Below are 17,703 nucleotides of genomic sequence, written 5' to 3'. Positions count from 1 at the left end.
TTTCAGAGCTAGATGCAGATAAAAATTATTTTGAATTTGCAACCTGGTGGAAGTTAGTATAGATGGACTAATAGAACAAGTCCCACACACTGCTACAAACCGAAGCCAAAATATTTTTTCAGAGCTGGATGCAGATAAAAATTATTTTGAATTTGCAACCTGGTGGAGGTTAGTATAGATGGACTAATAGAACAAGTCCCACACATTGCTACAAGGCGAAGCCAAAATATTTTTTCAGAGCTAGATGCAGATAAAAATTATTTTGAATTTGCAACCTTGTGGAGGTTAATATAGATGGACTAATAGAACAAGTCCCACACACTGCTACAAGCCGAAGCCAAAATATTTTTTCAGAGCTAGATGCAGATAAAAATTATTTTGAATTTTCAACCTGGAGGAGGTTAGTATAGATGGACTAATAGAACAAGTCCCACACACTGCTACAAGCCGAACCCCAAATATTTTTTCAGAGCTAGATGCAGATAAAAATTATTTTGAATTTGCAACCTGGTGGAGGTTAGTATAGATGGACTAATAGAACAAGTCCCACACACTGCTACAAGCCGAAGCCAAAATATTTTTTCAGAGCTAGATGCAGATAAAAATTATTTTAAATTTGCAACCTGGTGGAGGTTAGTATAGATGGACTAATAGAAGAACTCCCACACACTGCTACAAGCCAAAGCCAAAATATTTTTTCAGAGCTAGATGCAGATAAAAATTATCTTGAATTTGCAATCTGGTGGAGGTTAGTATAGATGGACTAATAGAACAAGTCCCACACATTGCTACAAGCCGAAGCCAAAATATTTTTTCAGAGCTAGATGCAGAAAAAAATTTTTTTGAATTTGCAACCTGGTGGAGGTTAGTATAGATGGACTAATAGAACAAGTCCCACACACTGCTACAAGCCGAAGCCAAAATATTTTTTCACAGCTAGATGCAGATAAAAATTATTTTGAATTTGCAACCTGGTGGAGGTTAGTATAGATGGACTAATAGAACAAGTCCCACACACTGCTACAAGCCAAAGCCCAAATATTTTTTCAGAGCTAGATGCAGACAAAAATTAATTTGAATTTGCAACCTGGTGGAGGTTAGTATAGATGGACTAATAGAACAAGTCCCACACACTGCTACAAGCCCAAGCCCAAATATTTTTTCAGAGCTAGATGCAGATAAAAATTATTTTGAATTTGCAACCTGGTGGAGGTTAGTATGGATGGACTAATAGAACAAGTCCCACACACTGCTACAAGCCGAAGCCAAAATATTTTTTCAGAGCTAGATGCAGATAAAAATTATTTTGAATTTGCAACCTGGTGGAAGTTAGTATAGATGGACTAATAGAACAAGTCCCACACACTGCTACAAGCCGAAGCCAAAATATTTTTTCAGAGCTGGATGCAGATAAAAATTATTTTGAATTTGCAACCTGGTGGAGGTTAGTATAGATGGACTAATAGAACAAGTCCCACACATTGCTTCAAGGCGAAGCCAAAATATTTTTTCAGAGCTAGATGCAGATAAAAATTATTTTGAATTTGCAACCTTGTGGAGGTTAATATAGATGGACTAATAGAACAAGTCCCACACACTGCTACAAGCCGAAGCCAAAATATTTTTTCAGAGCTAGATGCAGATAAAAATTATTTTGAATTTTCAACCTGGAGGAGGTTAGTATAGATGGACTAATAGAACAAGTCCCACACACTGCTACAAGCCGAACCCCAAATATTTTTTCAGAGCTAGATGCAGATAAAAATTATTTTGAATTTGCAACCTGGTGGAGGTTAGTATAGATGGACTAATAGAACAAGTCCCACACACTGCTACAAGCCGAAGCCAAAATATTTTTTCAGAGCTAGATGCAGATAAAAATTATTTTAAATTTGCAACCTGGTGGAGGTTAGTATAGATGGACTAATAGAAGAACTCCCACACACTGCTACAAGCCAAAGCCAAAATATTTTTTCAGAGCTAGATGCAGATAAAAATTATCTTGAATTTGCAATCTGGTGGAGGTTAGTATAGATGGACTAATAGAACAAGTCCCACACATTGCTACAAGCCGAAGCCAAAATATTTTTTCAGAGCTAGATGCAGAAAAAAATTTTTTTGAATTTGCAACCTGGTGGAGGTTAGTATAGATGGACTAATAGAACAAGTCCCACACACTGCTACAAGCCGAAGCCAAAATATTTTTTCACAGCTAGATGCAGATAAAAATTATTTTGAATTTGCAACCTGGTGGAGGTTAGTATAGATGGACTTATAGAACAAGTCCCACACACTGCTACAAGCCAAAGCCCAAATGTTTTTTCAGAGCTAGATGCAGATAAAAATTATTTTGAATTTGCAACCTGGTGGAGGTTAGTATAGATGGACTAATAGAACAAGTCCCACACACTGCTACAAGCCAAAGCCAAAATATTTTTTCAGAGCTAGATGCAGATAAAAATAATTTTGAATTTGCAACCTGGTGGAGGTTAGCATAGATGGACTAATAGAACAAGTCCCACACACTGCTACAAGCCGAAGCCAAAATATTTTTTCAGAGCTAGATGCAGATAAAAATTATTTTGAATTTGCAACCTGGTGGAGGTTAGTATAGATGTCCTAATAGAGCAAGTCCCACACACTGCTACAAGCCCAAGCCCAAATATTTTTTCAGAGCTAGATGCAGATAAAAATTATTTTGAATTTGCAACCTGGTGGAGGTTAGCATAGATGGACTAATAGAACAAGTCCCACACACTGCTACTAGCCGAAGCCAAAATATTTTTTCAGAGCTAGATGCAGATAACAATTTTTTTGAATTTGCAATCTGGTAGAGGTTAGTATAGATGTACTAATAGAGCAAGTCCCACACACTGCTACAAGCCCAAGCCCAAATATTTTTTCAGAGCTAGATGCAGATAAATATAATTCTGAATTTGCAACCTGGTGGAGGTTAGTATAGATGGACTAATAGAACATGTCCCACACACTGCTACAAGCCAAAGCCAAAATATTTTTTCAGAGCTAGATGTAGATAAAAATTATTTTGAATTTGCAACCTGGTGGAAGTTAGTATAGATGGACTAATAGAACAATTCCCACACACTGCTACAAGCCGAAGCTAAAATATTTTTTCAGAGCTAGATGCAGATAAAAATTATTTTGAATTTGCAACCTGGTGGAGGTTAGTATAGATGGACTAATAGAACAAGTCCCACACACTGCTACAAGCCCAAGCCCAAATATTTTTTCAGAGCTAGATGCAGATAAAAATTATTTTGAATTTGCAACCTGGTGGAAGTTAGTATAGATGGACTAAAATAACAAGTCCCACACACTGCTACAAGCCGAAGCCAAAATGATTTTTCAGAGCTAGATGCAGATAAAAATTATTTTGAATTTGCAACCTGGTGGAGGTTAGTATAGATGGACTAATAGAACAAGTCCCACACACTGCTACAAGCCGAAGCCAAAATATTTTTTCAGAGCTAGATGCAGATAAAAATTATTTTGAATTTGCAACCTGGTGGAGGTTAGCATAGATGGACTAATAGAACAAGTCCCACACACTGCTACTAGCCGAAGCCAAAATATTTTTTCAGAGCTAGATGCAGATAACAATTATTTTGATTTGCAACCTGGTGGAGGTTAGTATAGATGTACTAATAGAGCAAGTCCCACACACTGCTACAAGCCCAAGCCCAAATATTTTTTCAGAGCTAGATGCAGATAAATATTATTCTGAATTTGCAACCTGGTGGAGGTTAGTATAGATGGACTAATAGAACAAGTCCCACACACTGCTACAAGCCAAAGCCAAAATATTTTTTCAGAGCTAGATGCAGATAAAAATTATTTTGAATTTGCAACCTCGTGGAAGTTAGTATAGATGGACTAATAGAACAATTCCCACACACTGCTACAAGCCGAAGCTAAAATATTTTTTCAGAGCTAGATGCAGATAAAAATTATTTTGAATTTGCAACCTGGTGGAGGTTAGTATAGATGGACTAATAGAACAAGTCCCACACACTGCTACAAGCCCAAGCCCAAATATTTTTTCAGAGCTAGATGTAGGTAAAAATTATTTTGAATTTGCAACCTGGCGGAGGTTAGTATAGATGGACTAATAGAACAAGTCCCACACACTGTTAAAAGCCGAAGCCCAAATATTTTTTCAGAGCTAGATGCAGATAAAAATTATTTTGAATTTGCAACCTGGTGGAGGTTAGTATAAATGGACTAATAGAGCAAGTCCCATACACACTGCTACAAGCCGAAGCCCAAATATTTTTTCAGAGCTAGATGCAGATAAAAAATATTTTGAATTTCCAACCTGGTGGAGGTTAGTATAGATGGACTAATAGAATGATTCTATGCCCAAAAGGTTTTACTTCACTAGGTGCAGTAAAAAAAAATTGTATTCTATACACAGGTTGTGTAGCTTGCAACACAGATAGGCTACTCCACTGACTAACACACACTGCAAGAGGCCAAAAAGGATTTGCATTGCTAGATTTAGCCAAATGCTGTGAAAAAAACTTGCACAGCACTGGCACAGACCTGCCTGGAAAAAAGTGATAGGAACTGATGTAAGCTAGCCCTCAAAAGGACTGTAATTACAATTAGTCTTTACTCCCAAGCTATCTGTAGATTTGTGCGAAAATTGGCTTGAAATTAACACTGAAAGTATAGAGCACACAGCAACAACGGTGCCGTCTAACACGCAGCAGCAGCAGTGAGAAAATGGTGGCGACGGGGAAAATGGCTGGGTCTTATAGGGCAAGGACATGTGACATACACTGCCAATGACACATGCCCTTGCTTGTGTGAAAAAAAGCACTTCACTCTGTGTGTCCGCTGCTGATAGGCTGACAGACTGCACCTCCCCACTGTAAATGCGGGAAAGAGAAAAAAAAATGGAGATCTTCATTATTTATGCAGAGATCCATCCCCTGCCCCTCCCCCCGCCCCGCTGTACACTCAAACTGCATATTAACATTAATTTTCAGCATTACTGAGAAAAAATCCAGTTATGATTTTGGTGCACGAACAGTTATTGAACATAACCTCGAACAGCCGAATTTTTTTCAAATTGTTCGTGTTCGCCGAACGGCTCAAACACCGCCCAAAACAGCTCAAATTTGAGATTGGCGAACAGTTCGAGTCGAACACCGCTCATCTCTACTCTTTAGCCAAAACAAGTCTCTTCTGCTTGTTGCCTGTCCTTAGCAGTGGTTTCCTAGCCGCTATTTTACCATGAAGGCCTGCTGCACAAAGTCTCCTCTTAATAGTTGTTGAAGAGATGTGTTTGCTGCTAGAACTCTGTGTGGCATTGACCTGGTCTCTAATCTGAGCTGCTGTTAACCTGCGATTTCTGAGGCTGGTGACTCGGATAAACTTATCCTCAGAAGCAGAGGTGACTCTTGGTCTTCCTTTCCTGGGGCGGTCCTCATGTGAGCCAGTTTCTTTGTAGCGCTTCATGGTTTTTGCAACTGCACTTGGGGACACTTTCAAAGTTTGCCCAATTTTTTGGACTGACTGACCTTCATTTCTTAAAGTAATGATGGCCACTGGTTTTTCTTCACTTAGCTGCTTTTTTCTTGCCATAATACAAATTCTAACATTCTATTCAGTAGGACTATCAGCTGTGTATCCACCAGACTTCTGCACAACACAACTGATGGTCCCAACCACATTTATAAGGCAAGAAATCCCACTTATTAAACCTGACAGGGCACACCTGTGAAGTGAAAACCTTTTCCAGTGACTACCTCTTGAAGCTCATCAAGAAAATGCCAAGAGTGTGCAAAGCAGTCATTAAAGCAAAAGGTGGCTACTGCGAAGAACCTAGAATATAAGACATATTTTCAGTTGTTTCACACTTTTTTGTTAAGTATATAATTCCACATGTGTTAATTCATAGTTTTGATGCCTTCAGTGTGAATGTACAATTTTCATAGTCATGAAAATACAGAAAAATCTTTAAATGAGAAGGTGTGTCCAAACTTTTGGTCTGTTCTTTATATACATGGATTGGGGAGGGGCATACACTGTGCTCCAAATTATTATGCAAATAATATTTTCTCAGATTTTCCCAAATTACCTATATGAATTGCAGTCATTGTAATTTTCCAGTCAAATAACTATTAGAGTACAATTGAAAGGTTTTTGTACAAACTGCCTATAACAGTATATTGTTTAAAAAATAAAAAACTCAAACTGCACTCAAAATGCATGCTCCAAATTATTATGCACAGCAGAGTTTTCAACCTTTTCATTTTAATAAAGAACAAAAAAATGGTCATTTTTGAAATTATAAGCATTAGCAGGTAATTACAAACTGAAATCAAACAGTTTTCAACTCAAAACTTTATTCTAGGTGATGTTACATTTGCACATAGAACCGCTTGTTCGAAAGGAGCTTCTGAACTCTCGTCCATTGAATTTGTCAGGTTTTGGATGGTTTCTGCTTCAGTTGTTTTGCATGAGGACAGAATACCCTCCCAGAGCTGTTGCTTAGATGTGAACTGCCTCCTGTCATCATAGACACTCTTTTGATGATGCTCCAGAGGTTCTCAATGGGGTTGAGGTCACGGGAGCATGGGGGCCACACCATAAGTTTGTCCCCTTTTATGCCCACAGCAGCCAGAGATGCAGGTGTGTTATGTGCAGCATGAGACGTGGCATTATCATGCATGAAATGATCTCGATGGTCCAGATGGATGGAGTGGAGGATCGCTGGCTGATGGACACCCCTTGCAAACACGGCTACGGCGCTAACAAGGAGGAGGTGGAGTAATGTTTTGGGCTGGAATCATGCGGAGAGAGATTGTCGGCCCCTTCAGGATCCCTGAAGGGGTAAAGATGAACTCCATAATGTATGTTGAGTTTCTCAAACAGCACTTCCTTCCATGGTTCAAGAAGAAGAACCGTGTATTCCGCAGCAAGATCATTTTCATGCATGATAATGCCCCGTCTCATGCTGCACATAACACATCTGCATCTCTGGCTGCTATGGGCATAAAAGGGGACAAACTTATGGTGTGGTCCCCATGCTCCCCTGACCTCAACTCCATTGAGAACCTCTGGAGCATCATCAAAAGGAGTGTCTATGATGGCGGGACGCAGTTCACATCTAAGCAACAGCTCTGGGAGGGTATTCTGTCCCCATGCAAAACAATTGAAGCAGAAACCATCCAAAACCTGACAAATTCAATGGACGAGTGAGTTCAGAAGCTCCTTTCGAACAAGGGGTCCTATGTGCAAATGTAACATCACCTAGAATAAAGTTTTGAGTTGAAAACTGTTTGATTTCAGTTTGTAATAACCTGCTAATGCTTATAATTTCAAAAATGACCATTTTTTTGTTCTTTATTAAAATGAAAAGGTTGAAAACTCTGCTGTGCATAATAATTTGGAACATGCATTTTGAGTGCAGTTTGAGTGTTTTATTTTTAAAAAAATATACTGTTATCATAGGCAGTTTGTACAAAAACCTTTCAATTGTACTCTAATAGTTATTTGACTGGAAAATTACAATGACTGCAATTCATATAGGTAATTTGGGAAAATCTGAGAAAATATTATTTGCATAATAATTTGGAACACAGTGTATATACATGAATTGGTGGGCATATATACAAGAATGAGGGTAGGGCAGCATATATACAAAAATGAGGGTAGGGCAGCATATATACAAGGATGAGGGTAGGGCAGCATATATACAAGGATGGGGGCAGCATATATACAAGGATGGGGGCAGCATATATACAAAGATGGGGGCAGCATATATACTAGGATGAGGGTAGGGCAGCATATATACAAGGATGGGTGGCAGCATATACACAATGATGGGGGGGCAGCATATATACAAGAATGGGGGCAGCATATATACAAGGATGGGGGGCAGCATATATACAAGGATGAGGGTAGGGCAGCATATATACAAGGATGGGGGCAGCATATATATACAAGGATGGGGGCAGCATATATACAAGGATGAGGGTAGGGCAGCATATATACAAGGATGGGTGGCAGCATATATACAATGATGGGGGGGCAGCATATATACAAGGATGGGGGGGCAGCATATATACAAGGATGGGGGGCAGCATATATACAAGGATGGGGGGCAGCATATACACAAGGATGGGGAGCAGTATATATACAAGGATGGGGGCAGCATATATACAAGGATGGGGGGCAGCATATATACAAGGATGGGGGAGGGCAGCATATATACAAGGATGAGGGGAGGGCAGCATATATACAAGGATGGGTGAGGGCAGCATATATACAAGGATGAGGGCAGGGCAGCATATATACAAGGATGGGTGAGGGCAGCATATATACAAGGATGGGGGGAGGCCAGCATATATGCAATGATGGGGGGAGGCCAGCATATATACAAGGATGGGGGAGGGCAGCATATATACAAGGATGGGGGGAGGCCAGCATATATACAAGGATGGGGGCATATACCAAGATGGGGGTGAGCACATTCTTTATTTCTGCAGTCTCAGACCCCTGCTCCTTCCTGTGGCTGTTCTATACTGCGCTCACCTGCTCTTTGTATCAGTTGTTTTTTCTAAACTAAAACCTCAATATTTAGGTTAAATTGCCATGTTGGCACTTGATGATAAATAAGTGGGCTTTGGATTGCAATTTGGGCACTCGGTCTCTAAAAGGTTCGCCATCACTGGTATATACTGTATGCAGAACAATACAGATACTGAGAATTGCACCCAGTATACAGGACAGGAGAAGTGCAGTGTATATATACAAAATAGTATAGGTGCTGAGAATTACACCCAGTATACAGGACAGAAGTGGTACTGTGCAGTGTATATACCCAAAATGATACTGAGAATAAGGGCTCACACTCATCTGCGTTTATAAAATCGGTCTGATGTTGTTCCTGAAAAGTTGGACGAGTGTCATGCGAGTACAATGCGATTTATCTCACCTAGCATCCATATGACATCCGAATAACATGCGTATGCAATGCGTTTTTAACATCAGTTTTTACATAGAGTAATTCTCTAGGTCATTGAAAGCTTGTTTATCCAGATACAGATAGATCATAGATAGAATTATGTTACTGAGATATATCATCATTGCAGAGTGTGTGCAGCTTGCCGTCCATGTATTTAGCTAATAATTTAAGAATTAAAAGGAAAAATGGAGTGGGGTCCCCTTAATTATCTGGCGCTTAGAAACCGCTCTTCACACTTGCCCTGATGTGGGGGCAAGTGGGGTAATAGTTGTGGGCTTGATGTCAGCTGTTTTATGTCTACTGACATCAAGCGCAAGGGTTAGTAATGAGGAGGCATCTATAAGACACTGTCATTACTAACCCCATAGTCAAATGGAATAAAGACACAAAGTAAAGTTCTTTATTTTAAATAAACACTCCCCACCCACTTTTACCCATTTATTACAGTAAGATAAAAAATAATAAAACATCATATTCCTCATCTGTCTGCCAATAATCCATATGTCCCGCAACAAGCCCAACTCAGCTACATCTGGATGCTGTGCTGAATGGTGGCATAATGTGACCGTTCAGCCTGGCATCCAGGAGATACTGAGCTGCGCATGAGAACGCAGCATTAGTGCCGAGTGGTGACGTCAATAAGGTGAGCAGAGTTCATAGCCAATGACTCCAGTCACCTTAGTGACATCAGCGATCGTGGCGTGAAAACAGGGGGTGTACGGAGAAGGGGGGATGATGAGGGTCTGTATGGAGAAGGGGGGTGATGATGATGATGGGCTGTGCGTAGAAGAGGAGATGGTGATAAGGGACTTTTTGGAGAAGGGGATGATGATGCTGAGGGGCTATGTGGAGAAGAGGGGATGATGATGAGGGGCTGTGTTGAGAAGGGGGATGATGATGTTGAGGGACTGTGCGGAAAAGTGGGTAATGATATGATGTTGAGGGGCTGTGCATAGGAGGGGGTGATGATGATGGTCTGTGCAGAGAAAGGGATTGATGATGATGATGGGCTATGCGGAGAAGAGGGGCTGATGTTGAGGGGCTGTGCGGAGAAGGGGGATGATTATGTTGAGGGGCTGTTTGGAGAAGGAGGGTGATAATGTTGAGGGGCTGTGTGGAGAATGGGTGATGATGTTGTGGGGCTGTGCGGAGAAAGGGGGTGATGATGATGAAGAGGGGCTATACAGAGAAGGGGGGATGATGATGATGATGAGGGGCTGTGTGGAGAAGGTGTGTGATGATGATAATGAGGGCCTGTGCCGTGAAGAGGGTGATGATGATAATGAGGGGCTGTGCAGAGAAGAGGGGTGATGATGACGAGGGGCTGTGCGGAGAAGGGGGGCGATGATGGACTGTGCGGAGAAGGGGTGTGATGATGATGATGAGGGGCTGTGTGGAGAAGGGGAGTGATAATGATGGGGGGCTGTGCGGGGAACGGAGCTGATGATGATGAGGGGCTGTGCAGAGCAGGGAAGTGATGATGAAGGGCTATGTGGAGAAGGGGGGTGATGATGATGATGAGGGGCTGTGCGGTGAAGGGGTGTGATGATGATAATGAGGGGCTGTGCAGAAAAGGGGGGTGATGATGATGAGGGATTGTACAGTGAAGGGGAGATGATGAGGGGCTGTGGGGTGAAGGGAGGATGATGATGAGGGGCTGTGCAGAGAAGGACTGATGATGAAGGACTGTATGGGGAAGAGGATCAAGAGGAAGAGGGGCTAAGCGGTAAAGGGGTGATGTTACTTGTGTGATGCTGCATGTGGTGGGATGGGCTGTGCAGGGAACGGGTTGGGTTCACATAAAATAGAAAAACAGCTCACCACTATCTATGTCTCAATAGTTACGGAGCCTAGAAAACTGTCTTTGCCTGGACGCAGTAGAAGCAACCAGAAGAAGAATTCAGCTACACGGAATAGTGTCAACATCCGGGTTGGTCTCAGACCGCCCAGTAATGGACTGAGCACATGTCTAAGCTTCCAGTTGAAACGTTGGACCATATCTGTTTTTGACTCCTTGCCGGATCAAAATAAACAGCAGCAAGACCTACAGGTCCATTTTCTTTTGTGGTGCTGAGGTTCCTTCCTCAACGAGCTATGACATGCTTTTAATTTCCTTATATAATTGAAATACATTCACTAATAAGGAAGATTTTATTCTGTGGAGCTGGATTTCTCTTCTTGTTGATTTCACATGCATGGGTCTTCATGTGGGGGGGGCGTGATCTGCACAGAGAAGAGGGTGATGTTCGTCACGTGGAGCTGCGTGTGGTAGGTGGGTGGTTGATCTGCACAGGGAAGAGGGTGATGTCAGTCATGTGGGGCTGCTTAGGGGGGTTGATCTGCAAAGGGAAGAGGGTGATGTCAGTCACGTGGGGCTGCGTGTTGGTGGGGCTGTAGGGGGGGAAGCGTGATGTTACTTGTGTGGCGCTGCATGTTGGTGGGGCTGTGGGGGGAAGAGGGTGATGTCACTCCCGTGCTTTCAGCGTCACTTATCTCCAACATTGCTTAATTCTATGTATTGATTTGTAAAATGTCATTGTTATACATTTATATGTATACATATATTAATATATTTCTCCTTTTTGTTAGACTTATTTACATATGTGTTTTAATAAAACTGTTTGAGAACTACAGGGTGAATTTTAAGCTTGGGGTGTGTTCACACATTGCAATTTGTTGGGGAAACAATCTGCAGCGAAGTCCTCACCAGTAGACCCACCCTAAATCGTTCAGGTCTCGCTGACAATTTCTTTCCTATCCTCAGCAGCTTTTAAATAAAATAAAAAAAGAAGATAAAAAAATGATAATCGCTTAGGCAACCAATTTATTAGGCCCCAGCAGTGTTTCTCGGTGTATCCCGGCCTTCTGTGGCAACTTACCCTTCTCTGTGGCCCATACAGCCTGATCTGTTGTAGAAGTCAAATGGGACGAAACATTTTTTATGGATTTTTATTAAAGGGACATTAGTTGCTGAGGGTCTTACTGCTGGTGCCCCCACTGGTCCATACGACAGGCTCTGGCAGAGGTTACACTACATATTTTACAGTGGGGTAGAAATACTCCTCTTAGCAATTTTAAGGAGTATTTTTAGACAAGAAGGAGGACATAATTTGCAGTAACTCAAATCTATAAAACATAGATAGGTATAGATAAGACCTGAGCAAAGTGCACAGGCCACATTTGGGCCTCTGGTTGTTCCTGCGTGGCTTGTGGACTGAGGCAGCCAAAGGGCCAAAAACTGTGGCCCACGGTCTGCACCATGCGGTCGCCCTCCCACGCCCGGCGCCCAAAGATGTCAACCATCCAGCAATTGCAGGACAGTCTGTAAGAATCTGGTGATTATTTTGCCCGATTCGTTAAAAAAATTGAAGGTGTCCGTGATTTTTTTTTCTTTTTAAGCTGAAGAAACTTATGGAGATAATTTTGACTGTACTTATCATAATTTTACAGTGAATGCAGCTGTTGTCTTCATATCAGAATTATGGACTGTATGTATGTATCATTTACAGTCATAATGAAATAATATGATTTTCCAATGTGTGCATAAATTTTTTTTCCCTGTCTGTGATTTTTTGATAGGCTGTCCAGAAAAAAAAAACAAGTTGGCAACCCTACCGGCATCCCAATATATAATGGAGGAGGCAACCCTGCAGGTGTGAATATATTGGAGGAGAAGGGAGCCGCTGACTCCTTCTCCCCACTATTCGGCGCAAGCTGTGACAGCAGATGCGATGATGTCACTACATCGCGTCTGCTGTGCAGAATGTCAGTGCATGCTGGAAAGACCGGAGCACAGCACTGGGGGAATAGAGCAAGGTGAGTATTTTTTTTTGTATGTGTGGAGCCTTGTATGGTAAAAGGGGGTGGTGTGAGGGTTCATACTGAATATGAGGGAGATCATACTATATAGGGGGATTTGGTGACCATAATTCTATCTGTGGTGTTGTGGGGGATCATACTGTGTATAGGGGGCCTGTGAGAACCACGATTCCATGTGTGGGGCGCTGTGGGGACAGTCATACCGTGTATGGATGGCAGTGATGACCGTCTTAATGTGTGTGGGGAGGGCTGTGAGGACCATCATTACTGCCTGTGGGGTGATATGGGGGCCATCACGCTGTGTGGGAGGCTCTGATGACAATTCATACCATGTGTGAGGGGCTGTGATATCCATCATACTGTGTGGGGAGCTGTGGGGCAATCACATTATGTGGGGGAGCTGTGGTGGCATCGTACTGTCTATAGCGGGGGGCTGTGGGGGCATCGTACTTTGTATGTGGGGGGCATCAAATTGTGTGTGACAGGGCTGTGGGGGCATTGTACTCTATGTGGGAGGGATGTGGTGGCATTGTACTGCTTGTGAGGTAGCAACGCACTGTGTTATGTTTGCATCAAGAATTTGTTGAAATTTCATTGAGTCCATTTTTCCCTCTACCCGTGAAATGTTCTCCGTGCCATTGGCTGCAACACAACCCTAAAGCATGGTTGATCCACACCATGCTTAATGGTTGGCGAGATGTTCTTTTCCTGAAATTCTGTTCCCTTTTTTCTACACACATACCTTTGATCATTGTGGCCAAAGAGTTCTATTTTAACCTCATCGATCCACAGGATTTGTTTCCAAAATGCATCAGGCTTGTTTAGATGTTCTTTTGCATATTGCTGATGCTGAATTTCATGGTGAGGACGCAGGAGAGGTTTTCTTCTGATGACTCTTCTATGAAGGCCATATTTGTGCAAGTGTCTCTGAACAGTAGAATAGTGTTGAGCCACCCCCGTAGTGTTCGAGTTCGGTTCGTCGAACACCCATGTGTTCGCCGAACTGTTCGTCGAACTGTTCGTCGAACACCTTCGAACACCGTTAAAACCAATGGCAGGCAAACAAAAACACATAGAAACACATAGATAACACCTTCAAAGGTGTCCAAAAGCTGACAAACTGCTCAGAAGACATAACTAACACATGGAAAAGTGACAAGTACATATAGTCATGCGAAAATAAAAGAGGTGGAGGAGTAAAAGGAGGGGGAGACACAGATATAGGCATGTCATGCCCTTCTAAAATCCAAAAAGTGAGAAGCCGACACGGCCAGTCCGCTCCTGCCCGTGCCACCTCCGTGTCGCCGGGTTTGTGCCAGAGCCGCGGTGAACCCTGATGGCCAGCCCCCCTCTCCCAATACTGGTGCCTGTCCGCTGGTGGGTCGAGCGAGCCCCCCTGTGGTGGAGGCAGCTCTAAGCTTTTTAATTTAAATTGTCTCTCTAATTTGAATGAATACACTTTAAATCCATTTACAAGGATCTATTGGAGGGCAAGTCTCATGCCAGCAGCCGCGTAATTCCAGCTCCAGTAGCGTCCACTAAAGCTGCTGCAGTTAAAAAGCTTTTATAAGGATCGAGCTCGGCTGTCCACCGCAAGGCATCTTACTGCCAGTCCCAGCCCCTATGCCTTGGGGTGCCTCCTGATGCTCTTCACTGAGTATCCCATGGTCCCGAAGCATTTCCTTTGAAAAAATTAAGTGTCTAAACTACAGGTGGTGTAGCTTGCTTAACATCCGGGATAATCCGCTGACTAGCAGACACTGCTACTAGGCACAAAGTATTTCCTGGGCTAGATGCAGTTAAAAATTTGTAATTAGATACTCTCGTTGGATGCTGAGAAAGCATTCCATAGAGTCTCCTGGCACGCCATATATGATTCTCTTAAAAAGCCAAAATCACGGCCCTGTATCACAATACGTCACCTAGGCTGCAGATAAATGGAACTGTAGCACCCTGAGGGCTCGGTTGCTACAGAGGTATTGCACCTCACCCAGAGGTGTGATATCTCACTCTCAGGTAAGGATGGAGTGTGGATCAGGACCCGACACCTGCATGCATTACACCACATTGCCGTGGGGCAGGGCGACCAATATGCCTCTGAGATGGGCACGACAGTCCCTGTCCCTGGCTGGAGTGGGGGGAGGGAACACTGAGGAAGGGGAACCCTGTAGTGCAGGAGCAGGGAGGAAGCAGTTCCTGGGTGCATTGAGAAGGGAGTATAAAAGGTGGGCACCATCTTAGTTCAGTGCAGAGAAGTCTGAGCAGAAGTGGCAGGGAGCAGGGGCTCTGCATGAGCTCTGCTCCGGAGGCAGGCCTAGTAACAGAGGCCCAGGCCTGGAAGAGGGAGAAGGAAGAAAGAGGAGCGGAGAAGGCTCCAGGAACGAGGAATGAAGGGATCCCAGGGGTGCGGACGGGCGAGTCGCCACCGCACGCCCGAATCCACCTGCGTGGAGGGGTCAGGCCAAAGGGGGAGACCGGTCCCCGAAACTAGTGGAGGCAGGAAACGACCCTCAGCTAGAAACCGGAGGCTGTGACATTTTATGTGGCGCAGCCCCTCGCTACACCCGCTAGGAAGGCACCACATAGGGTCAGGGAAACTGGCGCCAAGTTTACCAAGAGGAGGCCCGAGGCAGCCGGACAGAAGGGTTGGTAAGAAAGGCCAGACAAAGGACACACAAAGGGGGTCCTGTGAAGCGCTCCAAAGTTATCTGGGAGTTGTCTGAGCCCCTCACCTGGTGAGCACAGTACGACGTGGGCAGCCGTTACCTGCAGACGTGGTCTGGATAATAAGAACTGTGAGTAAAGGCCCTGGACTGCATCACTGACTCCGTGTCATTACTGCTGCTGCCCTGCACCATCACCCCCATCCTCCGCATACACTGCCCTGAGGCTATACTCCTCCCGTGGGGAATTATGCTACGCTCTGCTGCACCCACAACACCAGCCTCAGCGGTCTGCCCTGCAGCAGCGGTTCACTCTGACCGCAATCCACGGGTGGCGTAGTCGGACATTTAAACATCAAAACCACATAAATAGTTCCGCCACTGGTTTGACCACCCTGAGCCACGGAACCGGGTCGCCGCCACGAAGACTACAACCACCAGCATCCACCAAAAAGGGTCCGGCTCCGGGTGTCCCAAGGCCCAGGGGGTGCATCAGAACATTTTCATCACCTTTCACAATCACCAATGGGACAAGGCAGGGATGTCCTCTGTCCCCTCTCTTATACATCCTAGTGACGGAGCACCTGCTCTCATCAATTCGCCATAACCCCAATATTAGGTGGATTGAGGTGGGAGGCACCGAGTACAAGTGCTCTCTATTTGCTGATGATGTCCTAGTATATATCACTCAATCACATATATCCATCCATGCTGTTATGGCTGAAATAGATCACTTTGTTACATGGTCAAATTTTAAAATCAATGCAGCGAAGTCTGAGGCCCTTGATGTCTCCCTCCCCAAATCCATATAGGATTCCATCCAGTCCAACTTTCCCTTTGCCTGGCCCTCACAGGGTATCAAATACTTAGGAATTCCTATTCATAGAGACCTCTCCCATCTATGTTATCTTAATTTTGGGCCCTTTATTGAACAACTCCATACAGACCACGGTTGGCAAGTTAGAACTGTAAGATTCACTACGTGAACCACTGGTGTTTTGTGGAAAAGCACATGTACACTGCGTTCCAAATTATTATGCAAAAAGTGTTTAGGAGTGATAAGGGAAGAATTTGTTTGTTTGTCAGTTAAACTCATTGATGGTGATGTGTGTCAGGGCTCTTTATATCACTGTAAGCAATTGCAGACACCTGTGCTAATTAGTTTGGCAGGTGTGTCCAATGAAAGGCAAGACTACTTAGGAAGGTTGTCTCACATTATTAAGCAGCCTACATTTTCTGCCAAAATGGGAAAGAAAAAGGATGTGTCGGCTGCTGAGAAGCAACAAATTGTGGAGTGTTTAGGTCAAGGCATGACTACAATCAACATTTTGCGATGATCAGGATGAAGTGTCTTGGCAATCAAGAAGTATGTAGCTGATTCACAGTACACACGTGTGCGTGCTGATAAGGGCAAATTGAGGACTCTTTCCTACAGGCAATTACGTCAGGTTGAAAGAGCAGCGGCAAAAAAGCCTTGTCATAGCAGCAGACAAGTTTTTGAAGCTGCTTGTGCCTCCAACGTCCCCCGAACAACAAGATGCAGGGTCCTTCAGAGGTTTGCAGCTGTGCATACGCCATCCTGTCGACCTCCTCTATCCACTTCACACAAGCAGAAACGGCTCCAGTGGGCCAAACATTACATGAAGACTGATTTCAAAACTGTTTTGTTCACGGATGAGTGCCGTGCAGCGCTCGATGGTCCAGATGGATGGAGTGGAGGATGGCTGGTTGATGGACACCCCACGCAAACACGGCTACAGCGCCAACAAGGAGGAGGTGGAGTAATGTTTTGGGCTGGAATCATGGGGAGAGAGATTGTCGGCCCCTTTAGGATCCCTGAAGGCGCTAAAGATGAACTCCATAATGTATGTGGATTTTCTCAAACAGCACTTCCTGCCATGGTTCAAGAAGAAGAACCGTGTATTTCACAGCAAGATCATTTTTCTGCATGATAATGCACCATCTCATGCTGCACATAAAACATCTGCATCTCTGGCTGATATGGGCATAAAAGGGGACAAACTTATGGTGTGACCCCCATGCTCCCCTGACCTGTACCCCATTCAGAACCTTTGGAGCATCATTAAAAAGAGTGTCTATGATGGCGGGAGGCAGTTCACATCTAAGCAACAGCTCTGGGAGGGTATTCTGTCCTCATGCAAAACAATTGAAGCAGAAACCATCCAAAACCTGACAAATTCAATGGACGAGAGGGTTCAGAAG

This window comes from Phyllobates terribilis, unplaced genomic scaffold (genome assembly GCF_046119375.1).
Source record: "Phyllobates terribilis strain yellow unplaced genomic scaffold, ASM4611937v1 Scaffold_9__5_contigs__length_417890890, whole genome shotgun sequence".
Lineage (NCBI taxonomy): Eukaryota > Metazoa > Chordata > Amphibia > Anura > Dendrobatidae > Phyllobates > Phyllobates terribilis.
This window is presented reverse-complemented; position numbering follows the sequence as displayed.